Source organism: Argopecten irradians, chromosome 12 (genome assembly GCF_041381155.1).
Source record: "Argopecten irradians isolate NY chromosome 12, Ai_NY, whole genome shotgun sequence".
Taxonomy (NCBI): domain Eukaryota; kingdom Metazoa; phylum Mollusca; class Bivalvia; order Pectinida; family Pectinidae; genus Argopecten; species Argopecten irradians.
In genome coordinates, this window is record NC_091145.1 from 28,931,754 (window position 1) to 28,950,285 (window position 18,532).

Consider the following 18,532-nt stretch of genomic DNA (forward strand, 5'->3'; position numbering starts at 1 on the left):
TTGGTGTGATATCTCCCTCCCCTTTGGTGTATATCTGCCCTCCCCTTTGGTGTGATATCTCCCTCCCTTGGTGTATATCTCCCTCCCCTTTGGTGTGATATCTCCCTCCCTTTGGTTGATATCTCCCCCCCTTTGTGTGATATCTCCCTCCCCTTTGGTGTGATATCTGCCCTCCCCTTTGGTGTGATATCTCCTCCCTTGTTATATCTCCCTCCCTTTGGTGTGATATCTCCCTCCCCTTTGTGTGATATCTCCCTCCCCTTTGTGTGATACCCCCTCCCCTTTGTGTGATATCTCCCTCCCCTTTGGTGTGTGTATCTCCCTCCCTCCTCCCCTTTGGTGTGATATTTCCCTCCCCTTTGGTGTGATATCTCCCTCCCCTTTGGTGTGATATCTCCCTCCCCTTTGATGTAATATCTGCCCTGCCATTCGGTTTAATATCTGCCCTGCCATTCGATGTAATATCTGCCCTGCCATTCGGTTTAATATCTGCCCTGCCATTCGATGTAATATCTGCCCTGCCATTCGGTGTAATATCTGCCCTGCCATTCAGTGTAATATCAGCCTTCACCTTTGTTGTGATATCGGCCCTCTCTTGTGACGTAACATTGTCCTTCACTGAGATGTGATATATCTTTCCCCCTGTAATACCATTTAATATCACTTATTTTGTAACATGTAATATCCCTTCCCTCCCCCAGGACGGTATGAAGCTTCACCTCAAGGGTATGCATTCTGTAATATTATAAAGACGCAATGATAACGATGTGAAAAATGATGCTATGAAGAGTAAAATAAATATAATATAATAAATAAATAGGTAAGTACATAAATAAATAAATTGATTAATAGATCGATAAATAGATAAATTAATTAAAAGATCAATAAATAAAATTAAAAAAAACCACCAGATCCTTTGTATGTGTACACCCGATATCTCTATATTTCTGTTAATCATTTCAGAAAAGATGGCGTACGTTTTGATACATGATTGTTTGAAATGATGGCACTGCTTTATCGTTCCTAGTACGGAGAGAGTATTTGGTCATAATAGAAGTCATTAACTGTATATCGAGAACAAGGGACAAGCTCATATGGCGTTGCACATTAGAGCTGTTTAACCTTCGTATTTAGATACGAAGCTAAACTACCAAAGCCACTTCTTGTTAATATAAGAACATCACATTTCGTGAGGACAAAAAAGTCAAACACTACTTTTTTGTAACCCCTCCAAGTTATATCCGCTATTTTGCCAGTCGATATGGATAATTCGTCCTTCCACCTCCATTAATTCTGGGAATAGATCTCTTGCTCGTTGTCGTACAAATTGTGCGTCTGTTGCGACAAAGATTTTATAATTTTCCTTTTCCAGCATTTTTAACAGATCCCAGATAAATTTAAGCTGTGATTTGTCCGTGTGTTTATCGTCTCCTGGTATGGTTTTACTTCCACCCATACGAATATGAGCACAGGCAAGTTTTGGTGCATTTTTTACAATGTCATTTACTGTTCTATTGACCATTGGCGTTGGCTTGAAAAGCGCATGGAAGAACTTTGAATAAATATCTGCAAACTGTAAATTGGTCAACCATGGAATAACATTTTGTAACCCACGAAACTTCCTGAAATGTTCAGTGTAGTCACAGTTGACCCGTAAAAAGTTGACATCCTTAGAAAAAAAAAAAAAAATTTTGATGACTAAGCTTTGATACCCCCCACGTTTACCCCCCCCCCCCCCCCCCCCCACGTTTTCCCTTCAAGAATAGATGGGTGATATCGCCAATCAAACGAATTCGGTAGTAGGTAATCAATCAAATTCCACAGCGTATATATTTTTTTATAATTTACTTTTTATTCAGGTTTTTCATCAATACATGTACAATATACAATGTATGAAAATGCTTGCACTCATCTTTCATTCATTTGCACCCACTTAAAGATATTGATTTTTTATATTCTTTCAAAAAGTATTTTACATGGTAATCAAATACATTACTAACACACATAAACACATATATATATCTACTATTTATTCCTAACAGGTTGCATATTGCGTTTAGTTTATATTAGTATATATTAGTTTAAAGTTAAAGATTATGTATTTTATTATGATTTCAAAGTGTGAAAACTATGATACATACAATTTACATAGCATTTATAATTAAGTAAATTTGATGTTACCAATATAATGTATTGACTTTATGGAAAGAAGGAGGTTGGTAGAAAGAGAAAAAGAAGACAGAAAAAGAGAGAGAGAGCAGCTGGTAGAAGAGAGACAGTAGATTAGTTAAGTATGTTTATTCGGAGTGCGATGGCAGAGCTATGAATTCTTGCAAATATAAGTTTTTTTCTAATAGTATTGCAAAATATATATGGCTTTGTGAAGGGCTATCAGCTGTATCACAGGATTTAAGGGAGATAATTCTTCTGGAAAATATAATCCAGGGTATCTCAAATGACACTAAATTAGACAAATTTGTTTGCTCAACATGAGATTTTGCATGTCTACATACAATGTATGCATAAATTGCCAATGTAATTATAATAATGATAAAACACTTTTTTTTAAATTAACTATAGCTGAATCAGTTTGTCCCATTTCTTCCATTCAATTTCAAACTTCTTTATAGTATTTGCATCTCTATCATTAGATATGTATTTCTGTATCTTGTAGTTATCTTTTATTATGTTAATTAGAGAGTAAATATTCAGTGAACATCTTATTCTATAGATGTATTGTTTGATAATGATAATAATTTCATTATCAACTCTATTACTTGGCAAACTATTCTGATGAACGAATCCAAAAAGAATTGTTTTTTTATTAATCGAGAATGGAATTAACAGTGCCGTTAATAACGTTTCGAGACTATCTAGAAGTTTTTGAGTTTCCTGACAATCCCAAAAAAATGTGGGTTATAGTTTCTGGTTCAGAGTTACACAGAATGCATAAAGGGGAGGCAACTACTCCAATTTTGTATAAAAATGAGTTTGTAGTAAGAATATGATGAACTACTCTATACTGGAACCACTGAAGTTTTGTGTTTTTGTTACATGGAAAGGAATTTTATAAATGTTGCTCCAAGTTGTTTTATCGATAGTCTCAAAGATATCATTCCACTTTCTTGTACCTGATGGTGTCACATCTGATCTTATTACAATATTATAGAAGATTTTCGACCCTTTTTCATGTTTAAGAATAAAATGAAGATTTAATGGTATATATGGGTAGGGAATCTTACAGACAGATGTATCATATGCTGAAATATAGTGTTTCACTGCAGGTATAAGGCCTTGGTATTGTAAGAAATTAGTATTTACCTCATATTTATGAATAAAATCTTCAAAGGAATAGAATTCACATGTGCCTTCTTTTATTATATTATTCAAAATGCAAACATTTTTCTGGTAAAATGCCTTATAGGAAACAGCTTTTCCACCAATCTTTATTTTACCATTGTACCAAATTGGGACTTTAAGTATATTTTTTTTAATAAATTTATCGTGGTATTTAGCAATCAGATCATACCAAGAGTTAAAGACATCTATCCAGAATCTATTTGTACACTTATTGATGCATACTTTTATATATTCTAAACCACAATTGGCAAGACGGTCTTCATCTACATAAGTGTTTACTATATGTTGCAACTTCTCATTAGTTTTGAAAAGCCTTCTTATCCATGTCAGCTTCAGAGAATTTATAAAAGCAGTAATATTAACCATTTTCAAACCACCATAACAGTAACTTTGAATAATTACCTCCCTTTTAATTTTGTCTGGTTTTCCGTTCAATAGAAAATCATATATCAAAGAGATTAGTTTCTTAACAAATTTGTCGTCTGGGTTTGGAAGAGATATAAATAGATGATTAAATTGAGATGTAAGTAACGATTTTATGATATGAATTTTACCAATAGGTTTTAAAGACCTCCTTTTCCAAATCTTAATTAGTGATTTGAGTTTTATTAGTTTTTTGTCATAATTAAGTCTAGGAATCTCATAAAGATTTACACTAAATTCTATTCCTAATAGTGTGAATTTCTCCTTCCCCCACTCAGGTAAATAACAGTCTTGACTGTACTTTTTGCATCAAATCCAAACCACCTGAGTTTTTTCTACATTCATCTTTAATCCTGAAATTATTGCGAATTCTTTCAGTTCACTAACTGATTCTTTAAGTGACCTCTCATTTCCATCTAGTATAAGTGATGTATCATCAGCGTATTGTGATAATAAAATAGGACAGTTTTCAATATTCATACCCTTTATATTTTCATTATTTTTTAATTTTGTGGCTAGTACTTCTGCACAGAAAATAAATAGGTATGGTGCCAATGGGTCCCCCTGTCTACAGCCCCTTTTAATGTCAAAAAATGAAGATAAGTATATATTTTATAAGAATATGTTTGTTCAATATAGCGGAAATGACGTAAGCACTATACATACCGGATATCCGGTCTGACCACCCTCCACAGTCTTCTTCATGTTGTCCATCACAATCGTAAACAATGTAACCTTTTAACGGAAGGGCTTTTACCGGAAAAGGCATAGTACATGGATCGATTTTATCTTTCCAAACTCGGGATCGGACAGCTTTACATATTTTGTTTTCCTTCACAAGTACCGGTACTAGTTTCGATGGCTTATTTTTCCTCAAAAGCGCCTTGACCAGTGTCGATCTACAAGGGACTGGACTAAAGCATACGTCTTATTTTGCTCCAGTGGCGATGTATCATTATGTTCTACAAAACTATGAACTTGTGTCGATATGTTATTGTTTTGCCTGATTGGTATTGGTTTCATTTTCTCCGCTGCTACCGGTGCTACAATGCTAGTCCGCTAAACCTGCCTATATTTTTAGGCTTTTTTTTATTTTTATAAAAAAAGCCTAATAATATAGGCAGGTTTAGCGGACTACTACAATGCCATTGAAACACTTTCTGCTGTACTCGTATCCCATAACAAACATTATAGCTGTCAGTATTACAAAGCAAACAACCACGGATCTATTCTGTAAAATAGATGAAAGTATAAATTTATGATTAAGTTACCGATATTTTAATGTAAGCAATCACTAAGGTACTTATCGTAAATAGGTTATTTGATGAATGGCTCATAATCATCGTCAATAAATAACAGTAAATAAGGTGTTGTGATGAAGCGCAATGTGAGAAAACACTTTTTCAGGTTAATTTAGCGACAAATAATAGTTAATTGAATCTAATTATTACACGTCAAGTGGATACTCAAGTAGATACCAATGACATATTTTAGTAATAACGGAGAATAAAAAATCTGGCTGATCCTTTCGGGATAATTTACAATAAAACGGGAACTTATTTTCAAAAGAAGAATTTATGGTTGAAATTGCTTAAATTTACATTGGTCATTTAAGATTACATGAACTTGATAAAAAGCTCAGCTTTTCAACTGAACCGTTTATATAGTCAAAATGTTGTGGTTGTTTTGTTATAGGTCCGAATATCTGACATCGTGAAAACAGCATTACTCTCAACCCTGCAGCTTGAACTTTCTAATACACAAAGATGTATACCCCTTTTTATCTATCAAGTTAAATTTAATATTTATAAACTGAGTGAAAGTATTTTTTCGAATATTTCTTTTAAAAGGCCGCTATCGAGAGAATTGATACTGTAAATGTATTAAGTTTTGCACGTTAAAATCACAGGGCCTCGTTACTAATGATGATTTATATAAGATAGGTCACGTCTATTTACATACATTACAGTGTAATATATGTAAATAGATGTGATCTATCTTATATATATAATCATTAGTAAAGAGGCCCTGTGATCAGATTTAAGCGCAAACTTGGTTTTGAATAGGTTAGCGCAGTGAAGAATTCGATAAGGCTGAAATATCGTTTACACAGTCATATGTTTGCACAAAATAGCTTTACCGCTAAATTGACTGGATTTCCTGTCGTAGTTATTCTGCTTCCCGCTAGGCTATCACTCCGAAAATATTCATGAATACTTTAGCGAATGACCTATGAAAATAAGTGTCTGTCATTTCTGTATATGACTTTATAAACCATAAATGCATTGAGAAGAACACTTTTCATTAAATTTGAATAACTCAATACTAATTAGGTACTGATTTCCTTGCTTTTACTTATTTTTTACAACAAAACGAATCCAATCAGATGTTAAATATTGATACCCATAGTTGATTTTGGCCAATGTCTGTAGCACATTTTTTTCTTCGCGAAAACGCTCTTTGTGTATGAAGTTAACTGTATTCGAAAATATATTGTCTGGGTGGCACTAATAATCTCGACGCTATATGATGGACATGCGTGCTTAAACACAAGTTAGACTGCCCTTTAATAATCACAGGTAATGGTATGTCTTTGCCGTTGTCGAAAAACGCAATTAATTCTTATCTACAATCTGTACATAGTTCTACCCAACCAGCCCGTCCTGAAATGGGTCTGCACTTAAATTCGTACCAAGGTCATAATTAACCATGTATAGCAATATTATAAATTAAAGTTATTAACATTAAAGACAGAAAATAAAGGAAAACTAAATCTTTCTTCATGATAGTGCTAAAAAGAAAGTTTTAAATGCTTTAAAGTTAAATGTCAATAACTTTAAAGCACAGATTCTCCCTGAAATACATAAATACATAGTGTAAATATATATACTTTAACTACAACATCCATGGTTAATATAAATGCCAGAGCTTTACAGATCACTGTATGCACTGCAAAACTACGATGGTGTACGTACATTTTTTGTTGACGAAAACGTACTTCTATAGCATCCATATAACAATAAGTTTTTGACACAATTTGTACGTACATATTTTGCTTACGAAAACGTGTTACTAGCAACACAATTCTATCAGTCCGTTTTCGGCCATTGTACAAACTTATTTTTTCCTAATATAGATAATCTTGTAGGCTGTATCACAGGTAAGCAAATGTAAAATTAATATTGGACTGGCTTTAATTGTTCTTGTATTGTTCTCCTATACCAACACTTTTCTTTATTCCCTAAAAAGTGGGCAAATGAAGAACACACCACCTGTAGATGTCCATAACAGATATATAACTCGTTCACCCCTGAAGGCATTTAAACTCTTCTAGCTCAAAGACTGGATCAGTTTAATGTGAATTTCCGGGGGTAAATATAAATATAACAGTTAAAAGTAAGATAAATTTATAGCAAAATATAATTTTGTCAATCTTGTATCAATTTCATATTATATAGAGAATATCAATATATTAATAAGGCTTGTTTTGGTGGGCGACTTCGGAAAGCCGAGATGACTCAGCGCGGCCTCGTCATTTTGACATTTCGTGGTACACTAAGAAAAGAAACAAAGATCAATGTGGTTTAGGGAAAAATTAATTTTTGTTTAGTTTTAGTTTTTTTTTACTGTAATATGTAAATGTTACATGTAATAATAACAAAATGATATTCGAGATATGGATCTTTTAGCGAACTGAAGTAATACAAAATGTATAGTGCTTATGATTAAGATCTTTCAAACAGTACCGGCCTTGACATTGTATTGTCGTTTTATTACACTATATAAATACTTTATAATTATATAACACATACAATCATCTTACAAATGCATATTATAGAACCAAGAAAGATTAAAACATTATTATAAAACTTATGCATGACAAAAGTATGAAGCATATAACGTTGAAACATGTAACCACAGTATAGACAATTATTGTAATTACTATATGGAAGTTGCAATGAGGAGGCAGATGGGTAACTTGTAAATCAAATTACTAGATATGCACATAAACAAAGATGTTACTGGCCTTGACCGTACGCACCTTGTTCATCAGCCATTTTCTGTCTTCAGCTACTGACTGGACGAAGTGAAGTGAAGTGAAGAGTTTTACGTACCGTGACGCTATATAAAACGTTTCGGGGCACGAGAGACTGGACGAAACTGCGTCATGCTTATTCATGCGCAAATGTGCGACCGGGTTGCCTCACTCCTGCCCATCTAGCCTCTCCCTCCGATAACAAATCAAAACCAATATAATTGTTCATGTCTGTATAAATGACATTAAAACTAGTTTAATTTGTATTTATACAGAACCTTCACCATGGCAAGCTTGTAAGACTAAAACCAAATTAATATAAAACAAGAACATATGAAATGAATTGAAAAAGGCCGTTTATTAAGCATAATCGACAGTATATGTGTTCTTTGTTATATAACATTATATAACAGTTTATACAAGAACATACAATAGTCTTAGATGGGGAACAAAATCCGCCACAATGATTTTAGCACTTAGCAGCAACTGTTATCCATATACCTACGAGCAAAATCATCCCCCCATCCGCAGCCATGGTGAGAGTTGAAGGAAGAAAATGGTTGATAATGTATCCGATGTATATCAAAATTATTAGGAAAATTTCAATTTAAACACAAAACTAAATATGAGCAATTCAAGTGAACATAAAAAGAGACGACATGAAAAGTAAAAATGCTTAACATACACTGTATCCCTGTATCCTTAAAAACTACTTAACATACACTGTATCATTGTATCCTTAAAAAACTACTAAACATACACTGTATCCTTGTATCCTTAAAAAACACTTACTTAACATACACTGTATCCTTGTATCCTTAAAAAAACTACTTAACATACACTGTATCCCTGTATCCTTAAAAAACTACTTAACATACACTGTATCCTTGTATCCTTAAAAACCTACTTAACATACACTGTATCCTTGTATCCTTAAAAAAACTACTTAACATACACTGTATCCTTGTATCCTTAAAAAACTACTTAACATACACTGTATCCTTGTATCCTTAAAAAAACTACTTAAACAGACTACTTAACATACTACACTGTATCCTGTATCTTAAAAATACTGATCCTTAAAAAAATCCTGTACTTTACTTAACATACACTGTATCCTTGTATCCTTAAAAAAACTACTAAACATACACTGTATCCTTGTATCCTAAAAAAAAACTACTTAACAAACACTGTATCATTGTATCCTTAAAAAACTGCTTAACATACACTGTATCCCTATATCCTTAAAAAAACTACTTAGCATACACTGTATCCTTGTATCCTTAAAAAACTACTTAACATACACTGTATCCTTGTATCCTTAAAAAACTACTTAACATACACTGTATCCCTATATCCTTAAAAACCTACTTAACAGTGTATATAGTTGAAACATAGTATGAACCATATGCTAATACTAATCAACAGCATATATGCATGTAATGCATATCAAATACATAGTAAAATTGTCCACGGGTTTCCCATAACTCACGACCCTATGCCCAGAGCATGGCACCCTTATATAATTACCCATAACACGTGTGAAAAACATTTGAGGAAATAAAAGCACCAACTACAAGAAAAATTTCTCCAATACTCTCGACCCTATGCCCAGAGTATATACCTTATAACAATACAAAACAATGACATGGTAAAAAGCATTTACTAAGACATAGCAGAAAATCCCGGAAAAGTTCTCCTGAATACTCTTGACCCTATGCCCAGAGTATGTACATTATAACAATACAAAACAATGACATGGTAAATAAGAATTTACTGAGACATAGCAGAAAATCCCGGAAAAGTTCTCCTGAATACTTTCGACCCTATGCCCAGAGCATGAATCACTTGAGGAAAGTCATATGTCATATAAGTCGGCAGCCGAATATATCGCTTAAAAGCATTAGAGTGCCACCTACCCATTTGTTGTATGTCTGCATCAGCAACTCCTTGTGATGCAGCGTAACTAGCTGCACCAATACGAAAACTCTGTGTAGAATATGGAAGGTGAGCTAAGCCAGCCCAATTTAGTGACTGTTGTAAAAAAAGTACTAAAATAATTGTAGGTAACTGGTGTTCCATTAGGAAAGTCAAAAAGAGACCAGCCATGGAACCTCGTTTAGACAAGTATTGATGCGAAGCAACAACTGGGCAGGTGGCTGTACTGAAAGTATTGCATTGTAATGATAGTGTGACTGGCCTAATGTTATAATTGCCCTTGAAAGAACGAAATGTAATTTCGAGTTTAGAGGGACAGCCATCAGAATCACAACAAATAGCTGAAAATGAATAAACATAGACAGTATTTGTTGTAAACAACCTCAAATGCACTGTACCAGCATACATGAGAACCTCATATCAATAAATCATATGTGGAACTCACATTGTGAAATACAAAATGAAAATAAACATGAGAATCACATGTCAACAAATCACACGTGGAACCCACATTGTTTCGCACAAAATGGAAATAAGCTTGAGAGGCAGGCCTAATGTTAACAAATAACATGTGGAACCCACATTGTGACATACAAAATGTAAATAAACATGAGAACCTCATGTCAAGAAATCACACGTGGAACCCACATTGTTTCGCACAAAATGGAAATAAGCTTGAGAGGCAGGCCTAATGTCAACAAATAACATGTGGAACCCACATTGTGACATACAAAATGTAAATAAACATGAGAACCTCATGTCAACAAATCACACGTGGAACCCACAATGTGGAATACAAAATGAAAATAAACATGAGAACACATACATGTATCAACAAATCACACGTGGAACCCACATTGTGAAATACAAAATGAAGATAAACATGAGAATCACATGTCAACAAATCACACGTGGAACCCACATTGTGATATACAAAATGTTAATAAACATGAGAACCTAATGTCAACAAATCACAATATTATAAGCGACAAATAATCAAATAAACCAACAAATAGAGGGCCAGTCTAAATGGTTGCGCGGAAGTAAACCAAACTGCGCAAGCGCTAAACGAGGAGATGACGTCGACCATATACCCTCAACACTGCGCCTCTTGTAGAGTACACATATTTACGTAATCCTGGTTCTGACAAATGAACCCCATCTCGGCATAGATTGACACCGTCCTTTAAACCTTTGTGAACCAATAAAAACTTGTAGAGGAATCCAACCGCATCTTAAACTATTTACATAATCAACTGCTGCATTATACACATCAGACGTAACATGCCGAGTAGATGACCTTTAAGGTTCCACTATAGTCCAATTGGCCATACAACCCTACTTCCAAACAATTTAACTTTTACTCTCATTAAGAGTGCTATTATGGTTTATTCATTTCCATTTCTAGTAAAATAATGAAAAGGGTATTCTGTTAATGTAGTATTGAATTATATAGAACTAATGTAGCCTATGCATTGCCCTATTGAAATAACTCTATATGAATAATCACGTGTATAATTTTGAAGAAATGTGGCATATTCCTTATAGATTTTTCAATTCTAAATATGCTCGATATAGGATGCAGACTATCCATAGCACATGCTCCGGATAGCGAGTTTAAGATTTTCTCTTCTCTTTAAACGAAATCTTAAGTTTTACTGTCTGGCTATATCTTTTTATGGGCGTCGCCATATTGGATTCAGTAGCAGCAGCAGTTCACAAAAAGTAAAATGATTTTATGAAAGATCGAAGGCCTTGATATCAGTAAATCGGGTTTTTGCGGGTTCCACAGATATCATATTGTCAAATTAACGTTCAATTGTAAATACTTTCGAGCCTATAAACAACAATTACGACAGAAATCCACGGCTTCATTCCAATTTCCCTCTCAGCTTCTTGCAGGAAGTACCGATACTCATCCGCACAAAATGAAAATATTTTAATTTACTGATTAGACGTCTATTTAAAATGTTGTTGGTTAAACAATTCCCGACTTAATATTTTTAACATAATATTTTTTAAATCCGATCGGTAATTATTTGTTTTTTTATTATGAATAAGGTCTCTCCTCCGGTTGGTGATACGGTCAATTCAACAAACCACGAATAGATGAATTCTGAAGAAACAAAAGGTATTTCTGGTAAGTAAGCGTGGCAATCTTTGCTCATTTCATATTTGTTCAATGTTTTTACTACAAAATATCGATCGGACTTTAAAGGTAAGTACAAACATTAATGTTGCAGTCTTGTTTACGTGCTAACTGTCAGTAGACTGTATAAACATCCGGTGACAACATTTTATTATTTCTTCTTTTTTACTTTATTAAAATTTGGTTTGCATTATTGGGTTGGTTATGTTTGGGATTAAGATGCACGGTAGTGTTAAATAAGTGTTTACAAAAGCGTGCAAGAAAGTTATGTCATGTCAGTAAAACTACGGAAACTCATACACACGTCGTCAGTGCCAGACTATATAGAGAGGGATAGAAAACAGCATTTCGACATGGGAACAAAGAGAAAAAACACCAAAAAAAGGTTTGGATTATCATCAGGCATAAATTCTGTGAAACGTCAAACTTTGAGACCTGGAAGACTCAAATACAAATTTTGTTTAGCCCCCACAATTGCCAAAGTTTCTTTGCAAGATGCACCTCAAACATTTGGTTGTATTCACATGAGAATTTTGAGAAAAAAAACTTTTCCAACAAAGGTATGTTCACAACACGGAGGCATTTGGTTAGCCATCAAAAAGTGAAGCCCATCTACAGTGTGTGTAATGTTTCTGACACAAGTACCATCAAATTGTGCATAAAAAGAGTGAACAATGTTGTTTGCAATGGTTTTCGTGTAATAAACTTAGAATGTGTTCAGAAATATGTATCTACGATAACTATGCATGCATGTGTATGTGATGAAGCCGTAAAACTCTCGATGAAAGGTGAAGCCCCCATAAAACTTGTATCAGAGGAGCGTACGTTAGGATTAGCGTCAATTTACATGTCTCAGTGTCAAGGCTGCAAAAAATGTTCAAATTTGAGACAAGTCCAAAGCTGCCTAACTCCAAACGGTACGACATCAATGTGAGAGCCGTGTGGGGAAGCATGGTAACAGGTAATGGTCCAGCCCATTTGAACGAATTCCTCGCCACCCTTGATTCGCCTGGTATGACCCAAACCTCCTTTTCCGCCATTGAACAGGAAATAGGCCAGTGGTGGAAAGATGCCCTAAAAACGGAACTATTGATGACAGGTGCTGAGGAACGAGAGATCGCGATCAGTAAAGGCAATTATCATGGAGAGGTACCATTCATAACAGTCATAACGGACGGAGGATGGTCGAAGAGAACACACAAACACACATATAATGCTCTGGGTGGGGTAGCTATAATTATTGGCCAGGAAACAAAGAAACTGTTACACATAGGAGTACGTAACAAGGTACTGTTACATTTGCAATATGTCACAACAAAAACAGGAGGTACCTAGACCACATAAGTGTTTTAAGAACTGGGAAGATAGCAGCCAGTCCATGGAGGCAGACATTATCGTTGAAAGTTTCAATCAGGCAGAAACAAAGCATGGCCTGCGGTACACCAAAGTCATCGGTGATGGGGACTCTTCTACATTTGCAAAGATTAGGGAAGAAGTGCCGATATGGGGCAAAGATGTTGTTAAACTAGAGTGTTGCAATCATGCCTGCAAATGTGTCCGATCTAAGTTAGAAAAGTTGGTAGTGGATAATCCCTCTTATAAAGGTAGACACCATCTAACCAAAGCAGCCAGAATCCGGATTGTAAGTGCCATTCGTTGTGCCATTCGAATGCGAAGCAGGGAAGCTGAAGAGAATGGAAACAGACATCTGGCATCTCAGAAGCTATCCAGGGATATTCGCCAATATGTGCATCATGTCTTTGGAAACCATACCAACTGTTCAGATTTCTGTAAAGCCAAATCAACGTCTTCTACGTTACCACCATGTGACGATAATGCAGACTCGCATTCCAACAACACCCATGTTGATGAGGTCATCACTGAGCAGGTTAACATGTGCACAGACGGCAGCTCATTACAGGCTCAAGAAGAGGCAAGACAAGGCACTTATACAGTTTATGACCAGGTAGATCAGTGCATAATTAAAGATGTCACCAACATATTAATACCTCTGGCAGAGAAGAGCAGTCGATTGATTGGATGCCTCACTACCAACCTGGCTGAAAGTTGGATGCACATTCGATCTAAATTTGACGGAGGAAAGGTCTACAACCTTTGTAATCGTGGTTCCTGGCATGGTCGTTGCTATGGTGGGGCATTAAGAATGAATCTTGGACCACAATGGTCTCCGACGGTGTGGAAATCCGCTACAGCTACAGAGCCTGGGTTCCTGTTTTCTAAACTGTACAGGCAAAGACACCAGATGCACCTAAATACCACCACACATAAATGCAAGCAAACGACAAAAGAAAAAAGATGGAAGAGAAAAATGGTAAGCGCAACTCAGGCGAACTCCAAGAAAGCTAGACTATCATATGGACCAGAGGCCATAGATTTCGCAGAGGATGTATCACCAAAAACACTTGATGAATTGAAAGAGCAGTATTTAAAGAGAGAGATTAACATCAGTGAAAGCAAAATCTTACAAATTGAAAAATCAACCCTCCAACAATCACATTCATCCATTTGGCATACAGAGAGACGAAAAAGAATCACAGCATCTACTTTTGGCCCTATTATACGCAGAAATCCATCAATACCTGTCTCATGTTTAGTCCGCAAACATCTCTACAGTAAATTCAGAGGAAATAAATACACCACACATGGTCTCTTGCAAGAAGAAAATAGCCTGAAAGAATACCAACTGAAAAAGACTGAGCATAATATCAATGTGGAAATCCAATCGAGTGGCCTTGTCATTGACAGATGCAACAAATTTTTAGGTGCCAGTCCGGATGGAATAGTTGTTGTTCGAAATGGGGAAGTTGGCCTGGTTGAAGTGAAGAATGTTCTGTACAATAAACCACTTAATTTGTATCAAGCAGCTGAAACTCAGAAAAAACTTTTGTTTGGAATTGAAGGAGGGCAAATTAACACTGCGAGAAAACCATGACTATTTCTATCAATGCCATGGATTGATGAACATTTGTGATAAGCTCTGGATTGATCTTGTAGTGCGCACAAGCCAGCCATACCAAATGTACATTCAATGCATTTTTAGAAATATTCAGTTGTGGGAAAACAAAATGTTGCCAAAGCTTGAAAGCTTTTACTACAAAGCTCTACTTCCAGAGTTAACTTCACCACGAGAAGGGAAAAGTCCAGGAATCAGAGAGCCGGGAATTTGGGTAAGACATGTATAGAATATAAAGAATTGATAGGCTTATTAATATTAAATATGACATAATTAATATTTTATATTATATAGTTAGCTTATTCAGTAAAAATCATTGAAAGGGTGTGATACATGATTCTGTGGTAAGTATCTAAGTTTTGAATGGTAAAAGTACAGAATTAAATTTTAACACTGACACTTTTTGTCTTTTCAGTATAATGAATCGGCCAAGAAAAATGTGACCCGAAGAAGCAGACGAACACATTCCAAGACAACCGCAGCCAAAAGTAATGTTCCAACGCCCACATCCCATACATCAACTTTGCCAAGGTAAATTGAAATTGTGTACATAATACAATAATATTTATTGAACATGCCATTTTAGATGGTGTAGGAAAATCAGAGTACTCAGCAATTTATGTAGGATTTTTTAAGGCGAGTCCATCACACTAAATTTCAAATTTTGATGGGTCCCAGTACAAAGAAATATGGAAGGTTCTCAAAATTTTGGTGAGTCCCACAGGAAAATGACGAGTCCAGGACTCATCTAGGCGACTCCCTTAAATCACTGAACTGTACCCAAAAAAACTATTAACCTGCGACCAGTACCTGGTAATGCCCCACATATTAACCAGGCGGCCCCTATAACTTATAGTTTAAAATTATTAAGATATAACAGATTAAACCAATTTCACATATGAGTGATACCAATATTATTGTTATTTGAAAATATATTATTGAATTTAATGTCTGAAATATTACAGTGAAAATCATGAAGTGACCAAAGCACCTCCTTGCAATGAAGCTATAGCTGGCAGTTCAGCATCTACCTCACAAAGGTATCATCAAGTGAAAGTTTTGTTTTAAAAAATGAAACAAGAGGAATTAAGAATAATTATTTATTATTTATTTTTCGTTACAAGAACATGTATTTCAGCAAAATTTCTATTACAAACAATTCAACAGTATGTATTATAATTATAATTGAAGTAACAATAATCATTAGCTCATTAAAACTAAAAAGCATGTGTTTGAATATTTTGCCTAATTTGTGTTTTCTAGGTTATCAAGAGCCCGCACATCAAAGGTGAAGTTTGTGGGAAGAACCATAAAACAGCAATGGGTTATCGATGAAAATAAAAACCAACGCGAATGGTATAAGGGGACAGTTTTGAGTGTTGTGTCCGGTGTTGATGGTGCTGCTGATGCAGTATATGAGGTTCAGTACGAGGGAGAAGAGGACCCATACGAAGTGGATCACCTGCTAGAAGATAACAGGTCTTCAGCATTAGTGTTCATGGATATTTAAAAGTGAGTAGAGAGTTATTCTATGTGCTTGTAGATTGCAACATAAATCTTCATTCAATCATGCATTCCAATTTTATGATATTCCAAAATACGTATAAATTAAGCATAAAAATGAAAACATCACATTTTAAAGTGCTTAAAAAGAGTTTTAATTGTGGCTCTAGGTAAAAATTACAAGCTCACACAAATGCACTAATTAATATATTTCTGTTTCTATGTTATACATTTGCCACCACACAGCTTCCATACTTTCATAGAAAAAGTAGTTCTGTCCTCATGGCTTCCATGTTTTTCAAGTGTGACCTTATGTTTTCTAACTAAGATTATGTATTGTAGCACTGATATTTTTAGGAAAGCAACCCACCATCACCTTATTATTGTCTTTAAGATGAATATTATCTATTCATTGCAGACGTTTGTACTTTGCTGACTTTATATGATTTCTAAGAAGTTGACCTGGTTTAAAGGTAAATGTTTTAAGATTGGTTGAAGGAATTGTTATATTACTCTGTTATTAATCTTCCATATACAAATACGAACATTTTGGTATATTGGTTGTCTTATTTATTGCCACAGCTCTGACAAAAAACTTTGATTTTGGACGGCCCTTGGTTAACTATAGCGGAACCTTAAAACAACTGCATGACCCCAACACGTTTCACACTAAATCCCGCCATTAGCCATTGTCCGATCGACAGTATGTCTTCGATTATTAGGGAGTCTTTAAATTTACGTGCATCGCAGTCACCACAGTCATTTCCACCAATTTGTAGTAAAACAACGTCAGGCTGAACACGTAATAAAATATCTGATATCCATCGTGCGTACATATCCTGAACTCGGCCTCCACTTTTACCAACACAATGAATATGTAACCGTTCCGGGTCAAAACCTAGATTCGTCCATGAACCCGAAAGATGTTGGTCTACACGTCTAATAAAACTATGACCTATGATCACAACTGAAGACATTGCACAATATATGTATATTACTACATCAAAGCAATCATAACTTGTAAATCAAATTACTAGATATGCACATAAACAAAGATGTTAAAGTCCCATTATGCTTTCACCATACTTTGCTAAAATATACATTAACATCCCTTATGAAAGGTTCTTCATTTGATTTTTTTCCAATGAAGATGATTACGTCATAATCAATTAGTAAAGAATTTTACTAATAGCATAGAACGGGTTGATTTGCATAGTTAAAAATACCTCGTGTATACGTATATGTTCGATACCCGGATAGGTAAACAAAACAAGCGTGGCCGAGAAAGAGGGTAGTTTTGAGCAAACGGTGAGCAATACAATTAAAATGTTCTATAATTGTTTAAGTATATGATACATATAGATTTCACAGATTATAAATGTGTCCTATCACAAAGCTTAATGCAAAATACGTATTAATCGAAAAATAGTGGATGTAAATAGTGAAATCCATACATGTACACGGGGCACCATATGGGGTATTTTATCGTACAAATATAAACACGTGGCCGTGTCAATTTTGGTAATGATCGGTTGATTTTAACTTTCCTCTCGTGTAATAATTTGAGATAAATACAGTATTTATCCCAAACTATATATATATAAATAAATATCATGATACTACTAATCTATTCATAATTTGAGAGTTAGGAGAGCATAGTATATCTAAATACTCAGAACATACGTAAAGAGGTGGACTAATAGCTTACTATATACATGTATTATAACTGCTTTCTATTTCTTCTTTGGGTAATTTATAACGATATTCTTATGTCTATGAAATATGTGATAGTACATGTAGATGAAAGATCACTGGAATCGGCGCTAGTCGAGATACATCAAATTGTATGTTGAGACATGTCTGTATTATATTACTTTGCTCATGATCAACACGGTTACTGCATGTACATTGTATATATACGTTATTTGTAAATATATGTATACATATCGTATATTGCATATAAATATATCTATTCTCAGTATTCATGTACCCAACATATATGTGTTTGTTAGGACCCAGCACTTAATTGACATTTATACCGTTGCTATCACCTCCTTTATTTTTTTTATCAATTATAAATGTAAACATTTTCTGGTATATATTTCAACTGGAGGGGGGGGGGGGGGGGGCTATATGCCGATACCTGTCG

The 18,532-nt window shown here is 34.8% G+C and overlaps 1 long non-coding RNA gene and 1 pseudogene across 3 annotated transcripts; one reads left to right on the forward strand and one right to left on the reverse strand.

The window, feature by feature from the left end:
- Positions 1-334: 334 nt before the first annotated feature.
- On the reverse strand, positions 335-1,726 carry LOC138305038 (uncharacterized; annotated as a pseudogene).
- Positions 1,727-11,847: 10,121 nt separating this feature from the next.
- Positions 11,848-16,876, forward strand: LOC138304593 (uncharacterized). 3 transcript variants are annotated; one of them, XR_011205598.1, is made up of 5 exons: positions 11,848-11,888; positions 15,296-15,411; positions 15,846-15,920; positions 16,144-16,392; positions 16,802-16,876. It is a non-coding gene; the product is annotated as an uncharacterized lncRNA (long non-coding RNA). The 3 variants fall into 3 exon arrangements; XR_011205600.1 differs by having other exon boundaries at positions 11,877-11,897; XR_011205599.1 differs by lacking the exon at positions 11,848-11,888 and adding an exon at positions 15,061-15,094.
- Positions 16,877-18,532: the final 1,656 nt, after the last annotated feature.